The sequence below is a fragment of the Stenella coeruleoalba genome (assembly GCF_951394435.1).
Source record: "Stenella coeruleoalba genome assembly, chromosome: 5".
NCBI classification, from domain to species: domain Eukaryota; kingdom Metazoa; phylum Chordata; class Mammalia; order Artiodactyla; family Delphinidae; genus Stenella; species Stenella coeruleoalba.
This window is the reverse complement of record NC_137150.1, coordinates 54,640,489-54,656,641: the sequence shown is the minus strand read 5'-3', so window position 1 is coordinate 54,656,641 and position 16,153 is coordinate 54,640,489. Positions and strand designations below refer to the sequence as shown.

The window sequence follows — 16,153 nt, the reverse complement described above, 5'->3', positions numbered from 1 at the left end:
TTAAAAATCTGTGTTTTAATTTAGAAGGAGAATATATTAAAGTATTTCTTGGAAAACTGAACATTGACATAAACATTTATAGAAGGTAAGGAAGCAATAGTAGATGCTGTGGACCATGTAGGTCCCCATTACAACAACGTACAAGCCAGATTAATTGTAAAAATTATATTTTTAAAAGCATTGGAGATCTGTGGAAGCAGAGAGGATTAAATGAATGGAAATTCCAGTCATTTCCTTCTCTATGGTCATTTCTAGACTCAAATTCGTCTGGCAATTGGGAGTGCCTGAGCAGAGGAATGTTACAAGGGGAAGAGAAACTTGCAATGATTCTGCTTGCTGAGCACAATATGGAAAATTTTTGATCCTTAAAGGATCCAAAAGACCAATTTTCTTTTCTACCGTACACTTATTGGAGTCTGGATCATGTAGCTTGTAGGGAGCTTTAAAAAATTGGACTTGAAATAGCCCATAGTCTTCCATTATTTAGGAAAACAAATCCTACTTCAGGAATATGCCTGCCTGAAACTCATGACTGGTCACCTCTACAAAATATTTGCCAAATTTAAAGTAGTGTGGCATATGGTAAACCAAAGAGCAAAGCTCAAAACCTCTGAAGGCAATATTAAATTTCTCACAAACATTCTGTCTAAGGAGTTTCAGATCCAGGCATGGAAAGGAAATGGCTGTGATACAGGGAAGAACCAGAAGCCCACTGGGTCTTATTCCCCAGTGCTCATATAATCTGCCTAAAAGAGGGAAACAGAAACGCTTAGTTGTTTCCTGTTTTGGGCAATTGTGAATAAAATTACTATGAATATTTGCAGACAAGTCTTTGTGTGAACATGATTTTTCACTTCTTTTGGAGAAACATCTAGAAGTGAGATTGGTGGTCCATGTAGTAAATGTATGTCAAACTATATAAGAAATTCCAAACTGTTTTCCAAACTGTCTGTACTACTTTGCATTTGTATTAGAAAGATTTAAAATTTCTAGCTGTCCTGAATGCTTGCCAACACTTGGTATGATTAGGCTTTAATGTTAGCCATTCTCATAAGGATATACTGGCATCTCTGTACAGCAAATTTTTGCCCCCCACGTCTGTGTCTTTTTTTTTCACTTAAAAAAAAATTTCTATTGGAGTATAGTTGATTTACAGTGTTGTGTTAGTTTCAGGTGTACAGCAAAGTGATTCAATTATACATATACATATATTCATTCTTTTTCAGATTCTTTACCTATATCACCTTCTCAACAGTGTTTTATAAAATCAGAAATTAAAAATTTTTATTAACTCCAGTTTATCCATTTTTACTTTTATGGTTTATCCTTTTTGTGACATACCAAAATAAAATAAATAAGACAAATTAGGAGGGTGAGAAGGCAATCCAAGTGGGAGAAAATATTTGCAATATATCTTGACAATACATGAATTATATTCAGAATGTATGAAGGGTTCCTACTAATCACTAAGAAAAGGAAAACCCAATAGAAAAAAATGGTCAAAAACGTGAACAAACATTTTTTAAAAGTGATAGCCAAATGGCTAATACTCACCTGAAGAGATGGATGCTCAACTTCATTAGTCATCAGGGAAATATAAATTAAAACCACAGTGGGATGCTAACATACTTAATAATGGCTGAACTGCAAGCAAAGCAAAAACCAGACAGAAGCACACCTAGTGTAACAAGGCTGCACAGCAGTTGGAACGCTAGTACACTGTTGATGGTAGTGTACATTGGTAAATTCCTTTAGAAAACCTCTTGCCAACATGTACTGAGGCCGAACACATGTAGACTCTGTCATCCAGCAATTCCTTTCCCATGTAAATGCCCATAGGAATCCATACATATGTTCACCCAAAGATGTATAGTAAAATGGTCATAGCAGTATTATCCAAAACAGCCCAAACTGAAAAATACCTGAATTTCCATCTGTTATTCCAATATGGAAAAATAAAATGTTCCATAATTACATAGTAATGAAAATGAGCAATTTACAACTACACACAATATGCATAAATCTCACAAATATAATGGTGAGTGAAAGAGGTCGGTCACAGAGTTTAGACTTTATGATTCCATTTACATCAGAATAAAAACAGAAAAACTAATTTAAGCTGTTAGAAATCAGAATGGTGTTAAAATCTGATGTGTGGGTGGGTGTTGTTTACATGGCTCTGTTAAGTTTGCAAAAATATAGCTAACTGTACTATTATGATATATGACTTTATTTGTATGTATATTTTTTCAGTAAAAATTAAAACTAACTTAAAATATTCTTTGTGTAAAATGTAACAAAATAACAAGATAACTAGATAAAGACCCTGGAACATTCACCCACCTGTGTATTTGTCTCCAGAAATTTTAATCTTCTGTATTTAAATTTGATACACAAATTGAATATTTAAATCAAAGATTAGCATTCAGATAAATAGTAATAATGTTTGTTAAAAGATTCACACATATACGTTTTTAAAAATCTTAACAAAATACCTTTATTTTATCTTAAAATACAATATTAGTTACAACATAACTTACAACACTACTTATAAAAATTACTAATTAAAATTTCATCCTGGGCTTCCCTGGTGGCGCAGTGGTTGAGAGTCCGCCTGCTGATGCAGGGAACACGGGTTAGTGCCCCATTCCGGGAGGATCCCACATGCCGCGGAGCGGCTGGGCCCGTGAGCCATGGCCGCTGAGCCTGTGCTCCGCGGCGGGAGAGGCCACGGCAGTGAGAGGCCCGTATACCGCAAAAAAAAAAAAAAAAAAAATTTCATCCTATAACCATCATTTTTCTTTTCTTGAACCTATTAACATTATGTTATTATTATTATTATTATTAGAAAGAATATAAATTAACAAATTTTTCTTTTACCCCAATAAGAAAGAGACAAAAAGAAACCTCTAGGACTTGCAGACCAATCACATTGCACTGCTTCTTCTACTTTTTGTGCTATTTTATATTGGGGATGAGGAGTAATTGCAAGATAGTGTTACCATTTATTTGTCTAAAATTACATTCCATCTCCACCATTAACTATTCTTATTAACTTTGCTTTATAGTACTTCTCTCAGTTTGTTCTTATTCATTGTTTTTACTTGTTTCTTTGTTTATTGTCTGTTTACTGGGTCCCCCCACCCCAAATATACTACACTGTAAGTTACATGAGTGCAGGAGCTTTGTTTTGTTTAATGCAGTATGTTAATCTCAAAGAACAGTGTCTGTCATAAATGAGTAACTCAAATATCCGTTGAATGAAAGAATAAGTATTAAAATATTAATCCAAATTAATGAATTTCAAACTTGAAATTTCCCCCCTATTTTTCCCTTTCACTGTTGCCCTAGTGATGACAATTGTATTAAGATATAATCTAACATCTTACCAAAAAATGTGGGCAAAAATCGTTTCCTAACTTAAAAATGTATAAAAATACAATTTATTTTTATTAAACCAGGAGATATAAAATTTGTCATTATTTGCATTTAAAAATATGTATATAATTTGTTCTCACAATTCATTTGGTAAACTTAACATTATATTAGTGACTGGCTTTGATTAAAACATAAGCTTAAAAAGGTGTTTAGACTACAAAATTCGGGGAAATTGTTTCTGAAATTGTGTTCTGCCCTCTTCTACCTGAAAAATAATTCTGCCTAAAAGTTATTTGCTTGCTTGCTGAACATAATAAAGCTTTTTAGATTGGCTACATTACCCCTACATTGTCAGGGTACTAGACATTCTTGCACGACCTTCCATGTTGCTCATAGTAACTTGTATTTGTTAGAGCAAGGCAAAATAGCAGTAAGTCAAGGACTATTTGTGTTGGAAAAAAAATCAATCCTGGAATTTCACAAAAGGTGAAAGATGCTTTCTTAAGAAATTGGTGTGATTAAAATAGAGTGATGATTAAATATGCCTTGGGGAATAAAGTGGTTGTGTTAAATCATCCTTTGAATGTCATTTATAAATGAAAAGGCACTGATTTTTTTTTAAAGATAGGCTTTTTGAGGACATAATATAACTTACGGAAATACTGCTTAACCTTGGATTCAATAATTGCTTTTTAAGATCTGCTATCCATTTGAGGAGGTCAATCCATTATATATTTTAGTGAAAGAGTAGGATAAGAAATGCTTTGAAATTCGTTTGTGTATATATACCATGATACAAACTGGTCAGCAAATAAACACAATGTTTGGATTCATCTATAACTATAGCCTAGTAAATAGTTGAATATGGTCAAAATGCATATTCCTTAAGAAAAGATAAATCAGTTTGCACTAAGACTATTTAGTCAGAGAATGTGTAATACAATCTAGAAATATTTTGAAAACTTTTAAAGAATAATGCATTCATTCTAAATAGTGAGTTTTTCTTATTTATACAACAGTGGTCTCTAGACTGGCTGGCTAACTGAGTATAGAAAGTTTTACTGTAAGATTGAGATGTTCATAAAGTTTGTATAAAAAGAGAAAGTCCTCCCCACAAAAAATCTTTATGGTTAACCAAGAGTCAAGGATGTGAGCAAACATTAAGCTGTGGAGAAATATGGTGGTTGCAAGTTATTGCCTCTTCCTCTGGATTTGATGGCTAAGTATCTTTGCCAAGAGACAGTAACTTCTCACCAATGATTTATGAGTTGAGGATGCTAACTGAAAGGAGAAGTTAAAAATATTGACAATGTGCTACATACATTTTGTGGTAGTCATGGAGACACAGCACTTCAATCTCCCTTCAAGAGAAAACTTGACCTTCCAGCTGCAAAGAATGTAGTTACCTATCACCCCAGCTCATAGGTGCTTCAGGATTCATCTCATTTTTCCTGGTGGGTCCAAGATCTTCCTGGTCAGCCACCAACCAATAACTGAGCATGACAGTGGTAATAGGGCCAGAATTATTCAACCCAATGCAGGACAGCTGTAACTGGCAAACCTTATTGTTCTCAACTAGACTGACCAAAACTTAGTCAGGATCTGCATAAAGGCCTCCCTGCCCAATCCTACTTTCTCTTTGCATTACTTTTACAGGTGTCAGATCTATATCATGGTCTGAAGACTTTCTCTGTCCAATCCTACTTCCTCTCTCTTTTATTTTATTTCTTATTGATATTGATTATTTCTTATTGATTTCTTATAGTTGATTTACTCTCTTCCTTTTACTTTTTCATAGGCATTGCCTTTCCCCCCAAAAACTTCTTATGTTCATCACTTCATTCCATCATCTGTTTCTTGCTAAATATGTATAAATTTGCATTCATATAATTTTATTTAAGGCTGTTGCATATTGTGCTGGTTAACTATGTCAAAAGCCTGATACCCTGAAAGCACTGTCCTTTTTGCCTTGCCCACCAGGCTTCAAGCAGCAACTGTATATATGCATTTGGGTTCGAAACCTCCATGTAGTGATGCAATAATCTACATGTTGAGTTATGCTAGACCGTATGTCCTCATCTAGACTAAATCAATGGCTGTCTCTCCTGGCTTCATAATGTAATCACTTGGGCAACTTATAAATAGATTGATGCCAAAACCCCATTCCAGAGATTCTTATATAATTGGTTCAGGGTGGAACCAAGATTGAGAAACAAACTCAGTGTTGAGAAAGTAGACTCTTTGGCCCTTATCTCTTGAAAATACATCCTGATTTTAGCCTCAGAATTTCATCATCCTGTAACAAGAAGATTCACGGAAAGGCAAACAGAGAAGTAAGTAAGCATTTGCTTCAATCTCTGCCCATTTAAGCTACCCCTAATAAAATCTCACATGCTAGAACTGAGGCTCAATTTTTGTATTTCCAAATGGCACATTGTTGACCTGTATCATAAATCCTAATTAGTAGAGACCATGAGCTCCTTCAAAGGTGGGACTGTGCCATTAATACTGTTAATCAGATGCCAGGAAAGATAACACAAGCTTTGGAACAATTGAGCTCTCCATATCAATGTGGACTTTTCTTCTTATTAAACAACAAGTAAAACAGCTATTTTTTTTCTTTTTATGTCATTTACTATGTTATGCTAAATTCTCAACCGTTTCTTTTATTTGGTTTTGTTTTTCTATTTTTAGTTTGTACCCGTGATTTCATGTTACCTCAAGCACTTTTAATTAAACAAATAATAAATTAAAAGACAAGGCGTTCCCACCAACAGTGCAACAAGGTTCCCTTTTCTCCACACACTTTCCAGAATTTATTGTTTGTAGAGTTTTTGATGATGGCCATTCTTACTGATGTGAGATGATATCTCATTGTAGTTTTGATTTGCATTTCTCTAATGATTAATGATGTTGAGCATTCTTTCATGTGTTTGTTGGCTGTATCTGTATCTCTTCTTTGGAGAAATGTCTATTTAGGTCTTCTGCCCATTTTTGGATTGGGTTGTTTGTTTTTTGGATATTGAGCTGCATGAGCTGCTTCTAAATTTTGGAGATTAATCCTTTGTCAGTTGCTTCATTTGCAAATATTTTCTCCCATTCTGAGGGTTGTCTTTTGGTCTTGTTTATGGTTTCCTTTGCTGTGCAAAAGCTTTGAAGTTTCATTAGGTCCCGTTTGTTTAGTTTTGTTTTTATTTCCATTTCTCTAGGAGGTGGGTCAAAAAGGATCCTGCTGTGATTTATGTCATAGAGTGTTCTGCCTATGTTTTCCTCTAAGAGTTTGATGGTGTCTGGCCTTACATTTAGGATGGAGCTTCCTTAAAGAACTAAAAATAGAACTATCATACAACCCAGCAATCCCACTACTGGGCATATACCCTGAGAAAACCATAATTCAAAAAGAGTCATGTACCAAAATGTTCATTGCAGCTCTATTTACAGTAGCCAGGACATGGAAGCAACCTAAGTGTCCATTGACTGATGAATGGATAGAGAAGATGTGGCACATATATACAATGGAATATTACTCAGCCATAGAAAGGAACGAAACTGAGTTATTTGTAGTGAGGTGGATGGACCTAGAGTCTGTCATACAGAGGGAAGTCAGTCAGAAAGAGAAAAACAAACACCGTATGCTAACACGTATATATGGAATCTAAAAAAAAAAAGAAAGAAAGAAAATGGTCAGAAGAACCTAGGGGCAAGACGGGAATAAAGATGCAGACCTACTAGAGAATGGACTTGAGGATATGGGGAGGAGGAAGGGTAAGCTGGGACAAAGTGAGAGAGTGGCATGGACATATATACACTACCAAACGTAAAATAGATAGCTAGTGGGAAGCAGCTGCATAGCACAGGGAGATCAGCTCAGTGCTTTGTGACCACCTAGAGGTGTGGGATAGGGAGGGTGGGAGGGAGGGAGATGCAAGAGGGAAGAGATATGGGGACATATGTATGTGTATAACTGATTCACTTTGTTATAAAGCAGAAACTGACACACCATTGTAAGCAATTATACTCTAATAAAGGTGTTTAAAAATAAAATAAAATAAAAGGCGTAACTGTGAGCACAAATCAAAATGACCCAAATCCTCAGAATCATAGCTCAAGCCATCATTTCCTGGTTTGTTTACTACTTGTACCCATCAATATAAGCACATTTACAGACTCCACCGACACCACAGTGCTCGTGTAGTTTAATTAAAAGGAAGAAATCTGCATCTTAATATGAAAAAGCTATTCATAATAATGGATGATACTGGGATGTTTATTAGCATATCAACAGTTAAAAATTACTTGCCACTTACTCTTTCCTCAAGTTTATATGGTATAATATACATGCTAATTTTATATTAGGTACAAGAGTTGATAAATTGCTGTTAGAATATAGAGATTATAGTGATGGTTCTTTTTTATTAATTCAATTTTATTAAACAATGATGCACTGAAAAAGAATAATTTAAAAGGGAATAAAGCAAACATTTTTACAAGACATACTATCACCACAATTTTGCATAATTTTGTATAATGAAACATAGCATGAATATAAATATGAAAAACAAATTGCAGAGGAAATAAATATCTACCTCTAGCTATCACATATTTTGGGGGTGGATTAGTTGAGCATGGTATATAAACAGATATACTATTTTCTGTCTCTAGAGATTCAATATGGTTTTCCTACAATTTATTTTTCATTCACAGGAATACCAACTGCAGAAATGTAATTGGCCTGTTATTGAGTCAAATAAGGAATATTTTTGTAAGATGCTACGAGTACATTCTTTCACCTAATGAGTAAAAGCCAAGCATACTGCTGACATATTGGTAGATAAATTCATTTGGCTTAGTTCACCATCTGCTGTGTCAGCAATAATTTATACTGTGATACCTCAGTTTAGGTGTAGGATAAAAGTCACAAACAGTAGACAATGAAAGGACATAATTCAGGATAGCCTAAACAGTATTTTAAAATATCTTACTTAGGTATCCTATTTAAAAACTGGAAGATTTTGCATAAATGAATGCAGAATCTGGCTTTTCTTGAAAAAGCAAAAGATTTCCAAATGCCTCCCACATTCACCCCAGGAAACATAGTGGAGCCAAGCATGCCTAATTTTTTTTTTCCCAAAATAATGAAACAAGTCATTCTTCATGCTAAAAGAGTCAGGAAATGTCTGTAGAGAGACCAAGTGTCTGCTTGAGAAAGAATCCTTCCTCATGGATATTACCAGTGGCAAAAAAGTTGCCACTTTTAACAAAAAATTTTACTTCCCTGAAGAAATGTTGGTTGGATGCCTTAAGTCACGTATTTCATCATGTCTCTTTTTCCCTAGCAGACAGGAAACTCAAAGCCAACATAAAATGCTGAAAGTCTCCCCAAATCTGCTCTTCTCAAAATCTTTCCTAAACCAGTAACTGGAATCTCTTTTCTTCTAGTTGCTTAGAGCAACAACTTCAAGGTCCTTTTTGAATCATCTTCTTCTGTCAGAATTAAGTTTTAAACTAAAATGTCACCTCATTGACCTCTATTGCTAACGTTTGAAGACTGAGTGGAGGTTTTTCACTTCCTGGTGAGAAAAGCAATCCAGTATGGGGGATGAAAGCTGGGTAGTAAAACTGAGGTAGGCATTTTAGAGCCATAGGGGTCTCTGTCTCATTTCGGAGAACCACATCTTTGAGTGCCACTGACTGCTGGTGATATCTGGGCTTATTGATTAGGTACTATGTAAAGGCTGGCCTGGTAGGCCATGGTTTCTGCTGCATCACAAATCATCTCTCTTAGAGTGACAGCTTTCCAACTGCCTTTGCTGCACTAAGAAAGCACCCATTTCAGGGTTATTGTACCCATTGCCATTTTAACCAAAGTGAGATTTATACAACTGTCAACTGGCTAGATGGTTCTGTCAGGGTTCCCTGGTCCCTCAGTCTAAAAAACCCATGGAATCTTCCCTCTTATCCCTTGCCCCCATTATCTACATACACATGAAACACTTTTTACCCTTCTCCAAATGTACTTAACGTATTATGTATTTTATTTATGTTGTTGTTTATCTCTCCTATTAAAGTATAAGCTCCACAGAAGTTTTTAATTTCATTTTTACTGCTATATCCTCAGCTCCTAGAACAGTCTGCTTAATAGTAAACACCCAATAAATATTTGATGAGTTATTAAATGCCATCCTTTACTACCAAATGTACCTTCATGTTACATTGTGTTGTTGTATGATGGGGTATAAATTAATAAATTATAATAAGAACAGAAGAAAAAATTTAATGCCTGTAGATTTATATCCATTAAAAGCATAGCAGTGGTATGATATTAGTTACCGTGGAAGGCAGAATAATGGCCCCACAACGATATCCATGTCCAAATTCCTGCAAGTTGTGAATATGTCACCTTACAGGGCAAAAAGGAATTAAGGTTGCACATGGGGTTAAGGTTGTTAATCTGTTGACCTTAAAAAAGGGAGATTATTTGGGATTTGGGGGCGGATGCAATGTAATCACAAGGATCCTTAGAAGTGGAACAGGGAGGCAGAAGAAGAGGACAGAATGATGCAGTGTGAGAAGGACTTGACCCACAGGTGCTGGCCTTGAGAATGGAGGAAGGGACCATAAGCCAAGGAATACAGGCAGCCACTAGAAGCTGGGAAAACAAGGAAATGGATTCCCTCTTGAGATTCCAGAAAAACATGAACTCCTTGATTTTACCCCAGGGAGACTTATGCCACACTTCTGACCTCCAGAATTATAATCTATATTTGTTGTGTAAGACAAATTTGTGGTAGTTGTTTATAGCAGTAATGGAAAAATGTATACAGTTACGTCAGATATTTTAATTGTTGACTCTTTACTTGATAAGATAAAAGAACTCTTATGTATATATTTTCATTGAAAAAAATACTTGCACATGCTTTGCCTTTCAAGGGATCAGAGTACTCTTTTTTTAATTGAAGTATAGTTGATTTACAAAATCATGTTAGTTTCAGGTGTGCAGCACAGTGATTCAGTTATATATATATATATATATATATATATATATATATATATATATATTCCTTTTTCAGATTCTTTTCCCTTAGAGGTTATTATACTAGGTCTTGTTGATTATCTATTTTACATATATTAGTGTGTGTGTTGTTAATCCCAACCTCCTAATTTATCCCTCCCCCAACTCTCTTTCCCCTTTGGTAACCATAAGTTTGTTTTCTATGTCTGTGAGGCTCTTTCTCTTTTGTAAATAAGTTCATTTGTATGATTTTTTTAGATTACACATATAAATGATATCATATGATGTTTGTCTGGCTTACTTAGTATGATAATCTCTAGGTCCATCCATGTTGTTGCAAATGGCATTATTTCATTCTTTTTTATGGCTGAGTAATATTCCATTATACATATATTGTAACATCTTCTTTATCCATTCATCTGTTGATGGGCACTTAGGTTGCTTCCATGTCTTGGCTATTGTAAACAGTGGTGTAATGAACATTGGGGTGCATGTATCTTTTTTTTTTTAATTGTAACATTTTATTTACCCCACTGTACCAAAATATTATAATCTCACCAATATACAAAATTGAGATATTTTACATTCTTTCTTTGTACATCTTCAAAATCTGATGTGTATTTTATACTGATACCTCATCTCCATTTGGACTAGCTACATTTTGAGGGCTAAATACTCACATGAACCTAATGATAAGGAAAGATACTGGCCTGCACATTTCTACTGTCTGGCACATGTGCTTGTAGACAAACATGGTGAATGACTGCCACTCTCTAAATTCTATATTCTATCATTACAGATTTGGATCTACTACTATGGGAACCCATACATTAACAAACATTAAACAATGTAAGACCAGTACTATGTCTGATACTAGATAAATGGCAATGAAAATGACTGCCATGGATCACAACTAACAGTGAGTAGACAATCTTCTTTTTCTCTGTAGCACTTACCACAATTAGTAATTTTCTGTATTTTCTTACTTATATTGTGTAGTAATTTTCTGTATTTTCTTACTTATATTGTATATATGCATCTGTTTTTCCTATGACATTCCATGAGGGAAGGAATTATTTCTTTCTTGTTTGCCATTATACCTCTGGACCTCAGTAGAATATGTTTTACACACAGATCATCAAATACCTGTTAAATGAATGAATACGACCTTGCATTGATTATCAGGCTGAACCAGCTTGTCATTTCATTCTTCACGGTTTTCCAATAGTTAAGACATATTCCACATTTTCTCAGTGAAAGCAGTGAATAGCTGTTTTCTCTTCATAATAATTTCTAGTCGCTTAACTCAAATATTAAAAGTAGGGAAATTCCCCACTAGTCAGAATCACATTTTTCCTGCCTTCAGCAGACTCCTCCTCTCCAACACACAACAAAAGCAGAATGGTTGAGGCACAAATGAACAAGTGTCAGAAAACAGCCTCTCCATCAACCTCTTAGACTGAGAGAAAAAGGAAAACAACATACATGCACCTAGAAGAAAAGAATAGTGAATATTGTTTCCTACCACACAGTCAGTAGTGGCAAGGTTCTTAAGAGCTCTGGAAACTTCAGAAACTCCTTTGGCAAACCATTCTAAGTTAAACAGTAGAAATACTGTAATAGCCATGATAAAAGAAATCCTAAAACTGGTAATTTAAACAAAGCAAAATAGCATGTCATGTAACATCATGACTAAATGTGAAACCTGTAACAACAACAAAAAAACCCAAAAACCCAAGCTCAAAACTCATTCTGTATGATATGAAATAACATTGTATTTTAAAAGTCCTTTTGCAGACTGTAGAAATCATTTTATTTAGAATGTATACCCTGGAAGAATGAAGGAGTTGAGATTGAGGGCAGCTCTTACCTTTCTATTCTGTATATAGTAAAACGGCACTTTAATAATACTGGCATTTCCCAAATTTATCTGTTTTGTAATTTTAGCACCAAAAACTCAACTCCTCATCAAATGTTCCCTGTTTTGCAAAGTATTGGAATGCAAAACATTTCATAGTTCAAACTTTAGTCATCTGTTTTGTGTAAATCAGTTTTTAAAAAAACCAAATCATATTTAAAATGCACTAAAGAAAATTACTTTTCCCTTTTCTTTTTAGGTGCATGTTCCAAAAGTGGTGCATGTTCCAAAAGTGGTGTAAATTCAGCCTCCTCACTGTGCTTTCTTTTCTTTTTTTCTTTTTATGGTCACTTTGGTAACCACTGGAGTCACTGCCTTGGAAAACAGGGTCCTGATGCTTTTTCTTCTTCTTCGGCTCTTCCTCCCAGAGGCCATTCACATTGCTATTAATCTGCAGATCTGTCTCTTCCTTCATGGTAACATCTGCAAAATCTGCTAGCTCTGTGGTACCACTTTCCACTTCATATGGCTCTGGGTCTTTGTTCTTTTTCTTCTTTTGAGGTTTTTCAGTAGCTTCTTCAGTGCCAGTTTCTGTTACTTCTTCAGAAACTGCAGAGCACTTCGTTTGTAAACTAGTGGTATTTAGTTTTCCCCGCATGCAGAATACTCCAGCAGCATCTGAGTCTAAACGAAATACTTCAAATTCTAGTTAATCACCCATGTTTATATCCAGAGTCTGCCACTGCTCGGCTGGCATCTGCTCAGGTTTAGGAACAGCCAATGTGACTGGAAGACACTTTATTAACTGTACCCATAAGTTTTTGCCCTGGTTCGGGGCAGAAAATAACAAAATCTGCTTCAGTGTTAAGATGAATGTGTCCTTGATCATCATAAATATCTCCTAATTCACCCACTACTTTGATGTTATCATAAGCAATGGGTACACCTAAAAGGCTCTCAGAATAGCGCAGGAGCTCGGCATCGAGCTGTTCTCGGATACCGGTGCGTTTCCCGTTAAGGTAGCGGGGCGACAGTGCGATGTGTCTTCGGTGCGGCCCCGCCACCAGGCAGGAGTAGCGGCTATTCACGAGCGCACAAGCGGCCACGTAGGTAGGCAATTCTAGGCAAGGCAAGACGCCGGCTGGTCCCACCACCGGCCCTTCTGAGGCCGCCTTCGACCGCGGAGACGCTGAGCAACCCGCAGCCATGCGACTGGTCAGATTTGCCACCCATGTATCTTTTTGAACTATGGTTTTCTCTGGATGTATGCCTAGGAGTGGGATTGCAAGATCATATGGTAGCTCTACTTTTAGTTTTTTAAGGATCCTCCATACTGTTCTGTGTAGTGGCTGCACCAATTTATATTCCCACAAACAGTGTAGGAGTGTTCCTTTTTTTCCCATACCTTTTCCAGCATTTAGTATTTGTAGACTTTTGATGATGACTGCCCTGACTGGAGTAAGGTGTTACCTCATTGGAGTTTTGATTCGCGTTTCTCTAAAAATTATTGATGCTGAGCATCTTTTCATGTGCCTTTTGGCCATCTGTATGTTTTCATTGGAGAAGTCTATATTTAGATCTTCTGTCTATTTTTCGATTGGGTTGTTTGTTTTTTTGATATTGAGCTGCCTGTTTGTATATTTTGGAAATTAATCCCTTGTCGGTAGCATCATTTGCAAGTATTTTCTCCCATTCTGCAGGTTGTCTTTTTGTTTTGTTTATGGTTTCCTTGACTGTGCAAAAGCTTTTAAATTTAATTAGGTCACATTTGAAAATTTTTGTTTGTATCTCTATTACTCCAGGAGACAGAACCAAAAAGATATTGCTGTGATTTATGTCTAAGTGTCCTGCTTATGTTTTCCTCTAGGAGATTTATAGTATCCGGCCTTACATGTAGGTCTTTAAACCATTTCGAGCTTACTTTTGTGTACCATGTTAGAGAATGCTCTACTTTTATTCGTTTACATGTAGCTGTCTAGTTTTCCCAGGACCACTTATTAAAGAGACTGTCTTTTCGCCATTGTATATTCTTGCCTCCTATGTTGAGGATTAATTGATTATAGGTGCATGGGTTTATTTCTGGGCTTTCTATCCTGTTCCATTGATCTATTGATATATTTCTGTTTTTGTGCCAGTACTATACTGTTTTGATTATTGTAGTTTTATAGTATAGTATGAATTCAGGGAGTCTGATTCCTCCATCTACATTTTTTCTTTCTCAAGATTGCTTTGGTTTTTTGGGGTCTTTTGTGTTTCCATACAGATTAAATTCTTTTGTTGTTGTAGTTCTGTGAAAAACCCCATTTGCAATTTGATAGGATTTGCATTGAATCAGTAGACTGCTCTGAGTAGTATAGTCATTTTGACAATAATCATTCTTCCAATCCAAGTATACCTTTCCATTTATTTGTGTCATCTTCAATTTCTTTCATCAGCCTCTCACAGTTTTTGGAGTATAGGTTTTTTGCATCCTTAGGTGGGTTTATTCCTAGGTATTTTATTCTTTTTGATGTGATGAAATGAGATTGTTTCCTTAATTTCTCTTTCTGATCTTTTGTTTTTAATGTATAGAAATGCAACGGATTTCTTTGTATAAATGTTGTATCCTGCAACTTTATCAAACTGGTAGCATCTTAGGATTTTCTATGTATAGTATCATGTCATCTGCAAATAGTGACTGTTTTACTTTTTCTTTTCCAGTTTGGATCCATTTCATTTCTTTTTCTTCCCTGATTGCTGTAGCTAGGATTTTTAAAACTATGTTGAATAAAAGTGGTGAGAGTAGATATCCTTGTCTTATTCCTGATCTTAGAGGAAATGCTTTCACCTTTTCACTGTTGAGTATGATGTTAACTGTGGGTTTTTTCATTATCCATATATGAAAAATATTACCTTTGTGATATTAAGGTAGGTTCCCTCTGTGCCCACCTTCTGGAGTTTTTTCCATAAATGGATGTTGCATTTTATCAGATTTTTATGCATCTATTGAGATGATTGTATGGTTTTTGATTCTTTGATTTGTTAATGTGGTGTATCACACTGATTGATTTGTGGATAATGAAAAATCCTTGCATCCCTGGGATAAATCCCACTTATCATGTGTACAATCCTTTTAATGTATTGTTGGATTTGGTTTGCTAGTATTTTGTTGAGGATTTTTGCATCTATGTTCATCAGTGTTATTGGCCTATAATCTTTCTTTGTGGTATCTGTGTCTGGTTTTGGTGTCAGGGTAATGGTGGCCTCATAGAATGAATTTAGAAGTGTTCCTTCCTCTACAATTTTTTGGAATAGTTTCAGAAGGATGCGTCTTAACTCTTCTCTAAGTGTTTGGTAGAATTTGCCTGTGAAGCCATCTGATCCTGGACTTTTGTTTGTTGGAGTTTTTAAATCACAGACTCAATTTCAATACTTACAGTTGGTTTGTTCATATTTGTTATTTCTTCCTGGTTCAGTCTTGAGAGATTGTACCTTTCTAAGAATTTGTCCATTTTTTCTAGTTTCTCCACTGTATTGGTGTATAGTTGCTTGTAGTAGTCTCTTATTGTCCTTTGTATTTCTGTGGTGTTGGTTATAACTTCTTTTTCATTTCTAACTTTAATGATTTGGGTGTTCTCCCTTTTTTTTCTTTTTAAAATTTTTATTGGAGTATAGTTGATTTATAATGTTGTATTAGTTTCAGGTACACAGCAAAGTGAATCAGTTATACATATACATATATGCACTTTTTTTTAGATTCTTTTTCCATATAGGCCATTACAGAGCATTGAGTAGAGTTCCCTGTGCTATACTGTAGGTTCTTATTAGTTATCTATTTTATATATAGTAGTGTGTATATTCAATCCCAATCTCCCAATTTATCCCTCCCCCCTTATCCCCTGGTAACCATAAATTTGATTTCTACA

General features: G+C 35.3%; 1 pseudogene across 1 annotated transcript; it reads right to left on the bottom strand.

The window, feature by feature from the left end:
* Window positions 1-12,484: 12,484 nt before the first annotated feature.
* On the bottom strand, window positions 12,485-13,592 carry LOC307187358 (DNA-directed RNA polymerase I subunit RPA43-like; annotated as a pseudogene). Its single transcript has one exon. The product of its transcript is annotated as a DNA-directed RNA polymerase I subunit RPA43-like (transcript).
* Between the last annotated feature and the right edge of the window lie 2,561 nt (window positions 13,593-16,153).